General features: G+C 52.3%; 1 non-coding gene across 1 annotated transcript; it reads left to right on the top strand.

The window, feature by feature from the left end:
- Positions 1–1,420: 1,420 nt before the first annotated feature.
- Positions 1,421–1,492, top strand: TRNAA-GGC (transfer RNA alanine (anticodon GGC)). The gene has a single exon. It is a non-coding gene; the product is annotated as a tRNA-Ala (tRNA).
- The last annotated feature ends 9,920 nt before the right edge of the window (positions 1,493–11,412 follow it).

Here is an 11,412-nt window from a genome sequence, read left to right as displayed (position 1 = left end):
TCCAAAAAAGGGTCCAGGCAAATAGGTGTGAATAACCTCAGCTTGAGACCCTGGAGAGCCATGAATGGGGCTGTGGCTCAGTGGCAGAGCATCTGCTTGGTAAGCAGAAGGTCCCAGGTTCAATCCCCGGCATCTCCAACTAAAAAGTGTCCAGGTGAATAGGCATGAAGAACCTCAGCTTGAGACCCTGAAGAGCCATGAAGGGGGCTGTGGCTCAGTGGTGGAGCATCTGCTTGGTAAGCAGAAGCTCCCAGGTTCAATCCCCGGCATCTCCAACTAAAAGGGTCCAGGCAAATAGGCGTAAAAAATCTCAGGTGGAGACCCTGGAGAGCCATGAATGGGACTGTGGCTCAGTGGCAGAGCATCTGCTTGGGAAGCAGAAGGTCCCAGGTTCAATCCCGGCAACTCCAAAAAAGGGTCCAGGCAAATAGGTGTGAATAACCTCAGCTTGAGACCCTGGAGAGCCATGAATGGGGCTGTGGCTCAGTGGCAGAGCATCTGCTTGGTAAGCAGAAGGTCCCAGGTTCAATCCCCGGCATCTCCAACTAAAAAGTGTCCAGGTGAATAGGCATGAAGAACCTCAGCTTGAGACCCTGAAGAGCCATGAAGGGGGCTGTGGCTCAGTGGTGGAGCATCTGCTTGGTAAGCAGAAGCTCCCAGGTTCAATCCCTGGCATCTCCAACTAAAAGGGTCCAGGCAAATAGGCGTAAAAAACCTCAGGTGGAGACCCTGGAGAGCCATGAATGGGGCTGTGGCTCAGTGGCAGAGCATCTGCTTGGGAAGCAGAAGGTCCCAGGTTCAATCCCGGGCAACTCCAAAAAAGGGTCCAGGCAAATAGGTGTGAATAACCTCAGCTTGAGACCCTGGAGAGCCATGAATGTGGCTGTGGCTCAGTGGCAGAGCATCTGCTTGGTAAGCAGAAGGTCCCAGGTTCAATCCCCAGCATCTCCAACTAAAAAGTGTCCAGGTGAATAGGCATGAAGAACCTCAGCTTGAGACCCTGAAGAGCCATGAAGGGGGCTGTGGCTCAGTGGTGGAGCATCTGCTTGGTAAGCAGAAGCTCCCAGGTTCAATCCCCGGCATCTCCAACTAAAAGGGTCCAGGCAAATAGGCGTAAAAAACCTCAGGTGGAGACCCTGGAGAGCCATGAATGGGACTGTGGCTCAGTGGCAGAGCATCTGCTTGGGAAGCAGAAGGTCCCAGGTTCAATCCCGGGCAACTCCAAAAAAGGGTCCAGGCAAATAGGTGTGAATAACCTCAGCTTGAGACCCTGGAGAGCCATGAATGGGGCTGTGGCTCAGTGCTAGAGGATCTGCTTGGTAAGCAGAAGGTCCCAGGTTCAATCCCCGGCATCTCCAAAAAAGGGTCCAGGCAAGTAGGCATGAATAACCTCAGCTTGAGAACCTGGAGAGCCATGAATGGGGCTGTGGCTCAGTGGTAGAGCATCTGCTTGGCAAGCAGAAGGTCCCAGGTTCAATCCCTGGCATCTCCAACTAAAAAGGGTCCAGGCAAATAGGTGTGAAAAACCTCAGCTGGAGACCCTGGAGAGCCGCTGCGAGTCTGAGTAGACAATATTGACTTTGACGGACCGAGGGTCTGATTCAGTAGAAGGCAGCTTCATATGTCCATATGTCATGCGTCAGGGAGGGGGCACCACTGGGTCAGGTGGTGGCCTAGGTGACTTCCTACTTTTGCCTACTCCTACGCACCGGCCCTGCCTGTGGGGTGGTCGGAATCAGCTGTTAGTTGATTCGCATCCAGCTTTGCGAGAAATCTTAAACCATTTTCAGTGGGCACCGAAGACAGCCTTGTCTCAAGTATAAAAAGATCTACAGCAGCGGTGAAGAAAAGGAAGAAAGGCTGGGGACAGAGAGGTGGGAGAGGAGAGGAGAGTCTTTGGAGAAAAGAGCAGGAGGCGGCAGCCAGGTGGAGCAGCTCGCAGCAGAGGAGGAGGAGGAGGAAAAGAGCTTGCTTCCTGCCCTCTTTAGCAACCACGTGCTTGTTGCCAGGCCTCGTTCTTTAAGTTGCCAAGGGCAACCAGGCGCCTGCATTTTTGCACCCGGAGAAATCTGCATTTGTGTATGCGTGTGTGTGTGTCTGTGTGTGTGTGTGTTACTGTTTTGCAGACTCTTTAGCACAGCAGCGGCTCGCACACCCTGTGAGGTTTTAATATTTTAGGGTGCTCCGTGCTGTGTTACGAAAGCTTTTGTCGCTTTTGCGTAGCACGAGCGGACCCGTTTTCCGCCCGTTTTGGAAAGGCCCAGTAGCCTTGGTTTCTCTGACTTGCGTTGCAATGTATCTGCTTTCTCTATTTCTCTCCCCTCCTCTCTCTGTGCTCTTGCCTCGTTAATGCGTCTGCAGCCGGCGATGATTTATCAGTTCCCAAAGCCCCGGCTGGTTCAACAGGAAGAAAATAGTGCTTCAGTGAGCTCGCTTTGGCAGTCATCGAATACAGCAGCCCGGAAAGACCTTCCAGTGCTTTTTTAGCTGTTTCTGCCGGTTTTGACTGAAAAGAGCTTTATTTGTCTACAGGAGAGGAGGAGGATGAGAGGAGGAGGAGGAGAGCCAGTTTGGTGTAGTGGTTAAGTGTGCGGACTCTTATCTGGGAGAACCGGGTTTGATTCCCCACTCCTCCACTTGCAGCTGCTGGAATGGCCTTGGGTCAGCCAGAGCTCTCTTCTCTGGGAGAACCGGGTTTGATTCCCCTCTCCTCCTCTTGCAGCTGCTGGAATGGCCTTGGGTCAGCCAGAGCTCTCTTATCTGGGAGAATCAGGTTTGATTCCCCACTCCTCCACTTGCACCTGCTGGAATGCCCTTGGGTCAGCCAGAGCTCTCTTATCTGGGAGAACCGGGTTTGATTCCCCACTCCTTCACTTGCAGCTGCTGGAATGGCCTTGGGTCAGCCAGAGCTCTCTTCTCTGGGAGAACCGGGTTTGATTCCCCTCTCCTCCACTTGCAGCTGCTGGAATGGCCTTGGGTCAGCCAGAGCTCTCTTATCTGGGAGAACCAGGTTTGATTCCCCTCTCCTCCACTTGCAGCTGCTGGAATGGCCTTGGGTCAGCCAGAGCTCTCTTCTCTGGGAGAACCGGGTTTGATTCCCCTCTCCTCCACTTGCAGCTGCTGGAATGGCCTTGGGTCAGCCAGAGCTCTCTTCTCTGGGAGAACTGGGTTTGATTCCACACTCCTTCACTTGCACCTGCTGGAATGGCCTTGGGTCAGCCAGAGCTCTCTTCTCTGGGAGAACCGGGTTTGATTCCCCACTCCTCTTCTTGCAGCTGCTGGAATGGCCTTGGGTCAGCCAGAGCTCTCTTATCTGGGAGAATCAGGTTTGATTCCCCACTCCTCCACTTGCACCTGCTGGAATGCCCTTGGGTCAGCCAGAGCTCTCTTATCTGGGAGAACCGGGTTTGATTCCCCACTCCTCCACTTGCAGCTGCTGGAATGGCCTTGGGTCAGCCAGAGCTCTCTTCTCTGGGAGAACCGGGTTTGATTCCCCACTCCTCCACTTGCAGCTGCTGGAATGGCCTTGGGTCAGCCAGAGCTCTCTTATCTGGGAGAACCGGGTTTGATTCCCCACTCCTCCACTTGCAGCTGCTGGAATGGCCTTGGGTCAGCCAGAGCTCTCTTCTCTGGGAGAACCGGGTTTGATTCCCCACTCCTTCACTTGCAGCTGCTGGAATGCCCTTGGTCAGCCAGAGCTCTCTTATCTGGGAGAACCGGGTTTGATTCCCCACTCCTCCACTTGCAGCTGCTGGAATGGCCTTGGGTCAGCCAGAGCTCTCTTCTCTGGGAGAACTGGGTTTGATTCTACACTCCTTCACTTGCACCTGCTGGAATGGCCTTGGGTCAGCCAGAGCTCTCTTCTCTGGGAGAACCGGGTTTGATTCCCCACTCCTCCTCTTGCAGCTGCTGGAATGGCCTTGGGTCAGCCATAGCTCTCTTATCTGGGAGAACCGGGTTTGATTCCCCACTCCTCCACTTGCAGCTGCTGGAATGGCCTTGGGTCAGCCAGAGCTCTCTTATCTGGGAGAACCGGGTTTGATTCCCCTCTCCTCCACTTGCAGCTGCTGGAATGGCCTTGGGTCAGCCAGAGCTCTCTTCTCTGGGAGAACTGGGTTTGATTCCACACTCCTTCACTTGCACCTGCTGGAATGGCCTTGGGTCAGCCAGAGCTCTCTTCTCTGGGAGAACCGTGTTTGATTCCCCACTCCTCCTCTTGCAGCTGCTGGAATGGCCTTGGGTCAGCCAGAGCTCTCTTATCTGGGAGAATCAGGTTTGATTCCCCACTCCTCCACTTGCACCTGCCGGAATGCCCTTGGGTCAGCCAGAGCTCTCTTATCTGGGAGAACCGGGTTTGATTACCCTCTCCTCCACTTGCAGCTGCTGGAATGGCCTTGGGTCAGCCAGAGCTCTCTTCTCTGGGAGAACTGGGTTTGATTCCACACTCCTTCACTTGCACCTGCTGGAATGGCCTTGGGTCAGCCAGAGCTCTCTTCTCTGGGAGAACCGGGTTTGATTCCCCACTCCTCCTCTTGCAGCTGCTGGAATGGCCATGGGTCAGCCATAGCTCTCTTATCTGGGAGAACCGGGTTTGATTCGCCACTCCTCCACTTGCAGCTGCTGGAATGCCCTTGGGTCAGCCAGAGCTCTCTTATCTGGGAGAACCGGGTTTGATTCCCCACTCCTCCACTTGCACCTGCTGGAATGGCCTTGGGTCAGCCAGAGCTCTCTTATCTGGGAGAACCGGATTTGATTCCCCATTCCTCCACTTTCACCTGCTGGAATGGCCTTGAGTCAGCCATAGCTCTGGCAGAGGTTGTCCTTGAAAGGGCAGCTGCTGTGAGAGCCCTCTCAGCCCCACCCACCTCACAGGGTGTCTGTTGTGGGGGGGAGAAGATATAGGAGATTGTAAGCCGCTGTGAGTCTCTGATTCAGAGAAAAGGGCGGGGTATAAATCTGCAATTCTTCTTCTTCTTCTACAGATGCAACCCAGAGTTAGGGTTGCCAATTTCCAGGTGGGCAGAGAAATCCGAAGCACGAGGCGTTCCGTGAAAACCAGCCTCCGTACGATCAGCAAACCCACCGAACAATTCAACAGTTGCAAAAGCGTATATTAGTTCATGATAGACCATCCGATTAGTCCTTAGCAAAATAGGAAACGTGTTCACCAGGAATCAATCCAGTCTTTACAGCAATCATTGCTCGGTTCATTCCAAGGAATCCTGGGGCAATAGTTGTGCAATCGATCGATGTCTCTCAATAGATGCAGCCAGCAATCCGAAAAGGTTGAAAAGAACAAGATCGTACTGGAACCCTTGTTTCGCACAGGCTTCTTCGAGCCGCAAAAATCCTTTTTTACAACGTTTTCATACGCTGGGCAAAAAAACGCCACTCCGTTACAACATTGAAAGGCAGTTGAATAGTTACATATATATTTTTTAAAATTTATTTATTTATTTATGATTTATATCCCACCCTTCCCACGAAAGTGGCTCAGGGCGGCTCACAACAGATAGTCAAACATAAAATTAAACTGGCATTTAAATATATAAGCATTTTAAAACATTCAAAACGTTTAAAACCTTAAAAACATTAAACATTACAACAGTATGTATAACAGGAATCTGGTAAAGCTACATTTAATTTTCCATATCAGTTAGGCGTAAGCTAGCCGGAAGAGGGTTGTCTTACAGGCCCTGCGGAACTGAATAAGGTCCCGCAGGGCCCTCCCCTCCTCCGGCAGCTGGTTCCACCATGTAGGGGCCATAACAGAGAAGGCCCTGTCCCTAGTCGATTTTAGGCGGGCTTCTTTTGGCCCAGGGATAGCGAGAAGATTTTGGGTTCCCGATCTCAGCACTCTCTGGGGAACATGTGGGGAGAACATATTGAGAGACATCGATCAATTGCACAACTATTGCCCCCGGATTCCTTGGAATGAACCGAGCAATGATTGCTGTAAAGACTGGATTGGTTCTTGGTGAACACCTTCCCTATTTTGCTAAGGACTATTTGGATGGTCTACCATGAACTAATATATGCTTTTGTAATAGCTGAATTGTTTGGTGAGTTCGTTGGTCGTACGGAGGCTGGTTTTCACGGAAAGCCTTGCGCTTCGGAGTTCTCCGCCTATAATTGCCGTGTTTCTCTTTGTGGATTGGTGGTGGCTGGAGCTTTCCCACTGTTACAGGGATAGCCAAACTTGCCTATCGTAAGAGTCACATCGAATTACTTATTCATTTACTTTGGGTTTATACGTCTCTCACTCTGCAGGTGGACTCTGGGCATTTGACGGTCCTCGTAAAAACGCTTTAAATTACAGTTGTAAAAAGGATTTTTTTAAAAAAACATATATAAACCCTTTAAAATGAAACATTTGGTGCTATGGGAGAGATTTTGTAACGCGGGCGGATTATATCGACGTCTCATAGATCCAAGCGGGCGGCCGTGTTGGTCTGAAGCAGTTGAACAAAGCAGGAGTCAAGGGGCACCGTTAAGACCAACCAATTTGAAAGCTGACGTTCTAAGTAAAAATTGGTTGGTCTTAAAGGTGCGACGACTCCTGCTTTGTTGGTCTTAAAGGTGCAACTTGACTCCTGCTTTGTTCAATCGATGTCTCAGTTCTCAGTTCTGTTAATCTGTTAGTGGTCCTTCAGATAGCATTGTTCAGTGGCGTAGCAGTGGCAGCCTCATCCTGCGTTCGTTATTGTAGGCCTCTCAAAAGAGTTTGGTTTTACAGGCCCCGAGGAATCGGGAGAGGTCCCGCAGGGCTCTCGTGGCCTCTGGGAGAGCATTCCACAGCGGTCGGTGCCGCCACTGAGAAGGCCCTGGCTCGTGTAGAGTTTAATCTGGCCTCCCTTGGTCTGGGGATGGATAGCAGATTTTGAGCTCCCAAACGCAGTGCTCTCTGGGGTGTATATGGGGAAAGGCGGTCCCTTAGATAGACAAGTCCTTGGCCGTAGAGGGCTTTAAAGGTCAGTACCAACACTTTGAAACGGATTTGGTACACGATAGGCAGCCGGCGCAGCTCTTTTAGCACCGGTTGAATGTGCTCCCATTGAGGTTGCTTTCTTTCCACATCTCCCTCACTTCTCCACACCCATCTATTTTCCTTCCTTCCTTCCTTCCTTCCTTCCTTCCTTCCTTCCTTCCTTCCTTCCTTCCTTCCTTCCTTCCTTCCTTCCTTCCTTCCTTCCTTCCTTCCTTCCTTCCTTCCTTCCTTCCTTCCTTCCTCTTTCTCTGTCCCACTGATGGTCCTCCTGATGGTACCTGGGATTTTTTCGCCTCTGCATGACATGGGCCATTGCCCTGACCCAACATGACTTCTCTTATGTTCTTATGTCTGGGGCAGTGAGGCTCTGTCTTCTGGGTGCTTGGGGGGGGCACAGTGGGAGAACTTCTAGTGTTCTGGCCCCACTGATGAACCTCCTGATGGCACCTGGGTTTTTTTGGCCACTGTGTGACACAGACTGTTAGACAGGATGGGCCATTGGCCTGATCCAACATGGCTTCTGTAATGCTCTTATGTCACTTTCTCCTCTTGGCAGTGAATTCCATGTGTTAATCACCCTTTGGGTGAAGAAGACACAGAGCAGCCCACCGCTTTGCAATCAGAAGCATAATATACATTGGAACTCCCACTAAGCTCTTATTATATTTGGCTGTGTGTGGCGGGGAGGAGGGGAGCACAGCGATTTCTAGGTAATTTCTCACTAAACCCCCACTGAGTGTCTTTGTCGCACCTTCCCGAGACTGTGCAAATCTTTCCCGCCGAGTGCGTCGCACAAAAACCCGAGTGCGTAAACATGAAGTCGCGACTGGCTGCCTTCCCGTCTTAATCCTCCAACTTTGGTTAGCATGACAACTGGTTGCGACTCTTCGATTGCCATGACGATCCGCCGCGAGTTTGCTGAAATGTCGTGCCGGCAGGTTATTTTTAGCCGATCTGCTCTCCCCATGGAGACTGACTTTGACTGAAGCGGGGAAAGAGCTGCCATTTAAGCGCCGCGAAAGGTACTGATGCCCAAGGTCTGTCGCATCAGTCGAATTCCTCTGTAAAGCTGCGGGAGAGCAGTTCCTTTCAGATCTCGGTTTCCCAGCCGACACAGGATACGCGTGGCGAGATCAGAAGCATGGTGTGTGGACTGGGGTCCCCGGGGTAGTCCAGGACCTGTAGCTGAGAGGTGGAGCACCATCCCTTGTTCTTAGTTCTCTCTTTCTCTACCAGTTTGGCGTAGTGGTGAAGTGTGCAGACTCTTCTCTGGGAGAACCAGGTTTGATTCCCCACTCCTCCACTTGCAGCTGCTGGAATGGCCTTGGGTCAGCCATAGCTCTCTTCTCTGGGAGAACTGGGTTTGATTCCCCCCTCCTCCACTTGCAGCTGCTGGAATGGCCTTGGGTCAGCCAGAGCTCTCTTATCTGGGAGAACCGGGTTTGATTCCCCACTCCTCCACTTGCAGCTGCTGGAATGGCCTTGGGTCAGCCAGAGCTCTCTTATCTGGGAGAACCGGGTTTGATTCCCCACTCCTCCACTTGCAGCTGCTGGAATGGCCTTGGGTCAGCCAGAGCTCTCTTATCTGGGAGAACCGGGTTTGATTCCCCACTCCTCCACTTGCACCTGCTGGAATGGCCTTGGGTCAGCCAGAGCTCTCGCAGAGCTGTCCTTGAAAGGGCAGCTGCTGTAAGAACTCTCTCAGCCTCACCCACCTCACAGAGTGTCTGTTGTGGGGGGAGAAGATATAGGAGACTGTAAGCTGCTTTGAGTCTCTGATTCAGAGAGAAGGGCAGGGTATAAATCTGCAGTCTTCTTCATGAATGGCTACAATTTTTTTCTTCTTTGATTCCCGACTCCTCCACTTGCAGCGTCTGGGATGGCCTTGGGTCAGCCATAGCTCTCGCAGAGGTTGTCCTTCAAAGGGCAGTTTCTGTCAGAGCTGTGAGGTGGGTGGGGCTGAGAGAGCTCTCACAGCAGCTGCCTTTTCAAGGACAACCTCTGCCAGAGCTGTGGCTGACCCAAGGCCATTCCAGCAGCTGCAAGTGGAGGAGTGGGGAATCAGAGACTCAGAGCGGCTTACAATCTCCTATATCTTCTCCCCCCACAACTGACACCCTTGTGAGGTGCGTGGGGCTGAGAGAGCTCTCACAGCAGCTGCCCTTTCAAGGACATCCTCTGCCAGAGCTATGACTGACCCAAGGCCATTCCAGCAGCGGCAAGTGGAGGAGTGGGGAATCAGAGACTCAGAGCGGCTTACAATCTCCTATATCTTCTCCCCCCACAACTGACACCCTTGTGAGGTGCGTGGGGCTGAGAGAGCTCTCACAGCAGCTGCCCTTTCAAGGACATCCTCTGCCAGAGCTATGACTGACCCAAGGCCAGTCCAGCGGCTGCAAGTGGTGGAGTGGGGAATCAAACCCAGTTCTCCCAGAGAAGAGTCCGCACAGTTAACCACTACACCACCCTGGCCATCAGAGAGTTTCAACAATACGCTGTGGCTGATAGCCACTGATGGACCTCTGCTCCATATGCTTAGCCAGTCCCCTCTTGAAGCTGGCTATGCGTGTAGCCGCCAACAGCTCCTGTGGCAGTGAATTCCATATGTTAATCACCGTTTGGGTGAAGAAGGACTTCCTTTTATCCGTTTTAACTTGACTGCTCAGCAATTTCATTGAGTGCCCACGAGTTCTCTTATTGTGAGAAAGCGAGAAAAGTACTTCTGTCTTCTTCGTGGTCTCTGTGCTTCACACTCATGGGATAGAGCGCCTGCGCTGATCCCCGAATAGGTACCTAAAAAGCCCGGGATTTTTTCGCGCTCGGCACCAACGATCATGCACAGGCGTCCCAATGCGCATGCTCGCCAGCGCCAGAGCGAGGATCCCGCCAGTTCCTTTCTGACCGCTGTGCTGAGAGGATCTTCTTTCGTGTCCCCGGTTGGTAAAGTAATCTTAGATTGCTTTTTTCCTGTTGTATATTGTTATTTTCTTAGTGCAGTTAGTTAGTTAGTTGTTAGTTAGTGTTGTTTAAAAATTTTTTTGTTGGACTTGCCCTTCGTGGCTTGGTTTCCCCCCCGTGTTTTCCCCCTCAGAGACTTTCCTGGGTGGGTTTTTTTCCTGGGCGTCTATGGAAAGTCGGGGGTTTTTATGAGGTGCTGCTCCTGTGGGAAGAAGATTGCCCTCCCCAACGGCCATTCCCTCTGTCTTCTCTGTTTGGGCGAGGGACATCGCGTCGATTCTTGCACACACTGTCTGAGTTTCTCCAAGCAAACTCGTAAGAATTGAGCGGCGAGGCTTTCGGCGGCTTTGGTTGAGTCGGCACTTCATCCTCAAAAGATGGCATCGGGCCCGTCGGTACCGATGGGTGAGGCCACAGCCCCGACGGTCACATCGGCTGAGGCTTCGCCGATCAGGACCGAGATGCCGGTCGAGCCCGGGTGTTCCACGAAACGGCCTTCTGAAGGGTCAGTGGACACCCTGGCTAAGAAGCGTAGGGATGACTCGGGGACCCGATCATCTGCTCTGAAGAAGGTGAAATCGAAGGAGAAGCGGAAGAAGAGACCATCCCGCACCCCTTCACCTTCGCATGATGCTTCGACATCGACAGCTCCACCGCGGAAGATCTTGGCGTCCCCACATCATAGCCCTTCAGTGTCGAGAGGGAGTGCTTCGCAGCTGCGCCTCTCAGCTTCGGAGCAAGAGATAGACCTGACTCAGCGCTCCCACTCTTCAGGGTCCAGTCGTCACAGTGAGAGCGACTCAGACTCGGAGGTGGAGGTGTCGACGCCGATGGAGCCTTTGGCACCGATGGATCAGGCGAGAGGTCGGAGAGAGCTGGAACCGACTACAGTAGCTCGTCGCTTCCCACTGCTTCCTCAATGGGAGCAGCGCCAATGGCCTCCTTACGTTTATTCCTACCCACTGTACCAATGGTACCCTCCTCGCGAGTTCATATGTAAGCCACTTTGAGTCTCTGCAGTCTTCTTCTCGGGAGGGACAGTGGCTCAGTGGCAGAGCATCTGCTTGGGAAGCAGAAGGTCCCAGGTTCAATCCCTGGCATCTCCAAAAAAGGGTCCAGGCAAATAGGTGTGAAAATCCTCAGCTCGAGACCCTGGAGAGCCGCTGCCAATTTTAAGAGGAGAAGACAATACTGACTTTGATGGACCAAGGGTCTGGTTCAGTATAAGGCAGCTTCATATGTTCATATAACTGCTGGCAGTTCACTTTGCTCTTCAGTCTTTCCGCCCCATGGTGGTGGGGAAGATTTTCGCTCTGCTAACAGACAATACCACTGCCCTGTGTTACATCAACAGACAGGGAGGGACAGTCTCTCGACGGCTTTGTGCGCTGGCACTGGATCTGTGGTCGGAGTGTCTGGACCACGACATCTTTGTGAAGGCAGCGCATCTCCCAGGGGTCCTCAAC

The sequence above is a fragment of the Heteronotia binoei genome, unplaced genomic scaffold, assembly GCF_032191835.1.
Source record: "Heteronotia binoei isolate CCM8104 ecotype False Entrance Well unplaced genomic scaffold, APGP_CSIRO_Hbin_v1 ptg001312l, whole genome shotgun sequence".
NCBI classification, from domain to species: Eukaryota; Metazoa; Chordata; class Lepidosauria; order Squamata; family Gekkonidae; genus Heteronotia; species Heteronotia binoei.
Note: the sequence above shows the minus strand (reverse complement) of the source record. Positions and strands in the feature narration are given on the sequence as shown.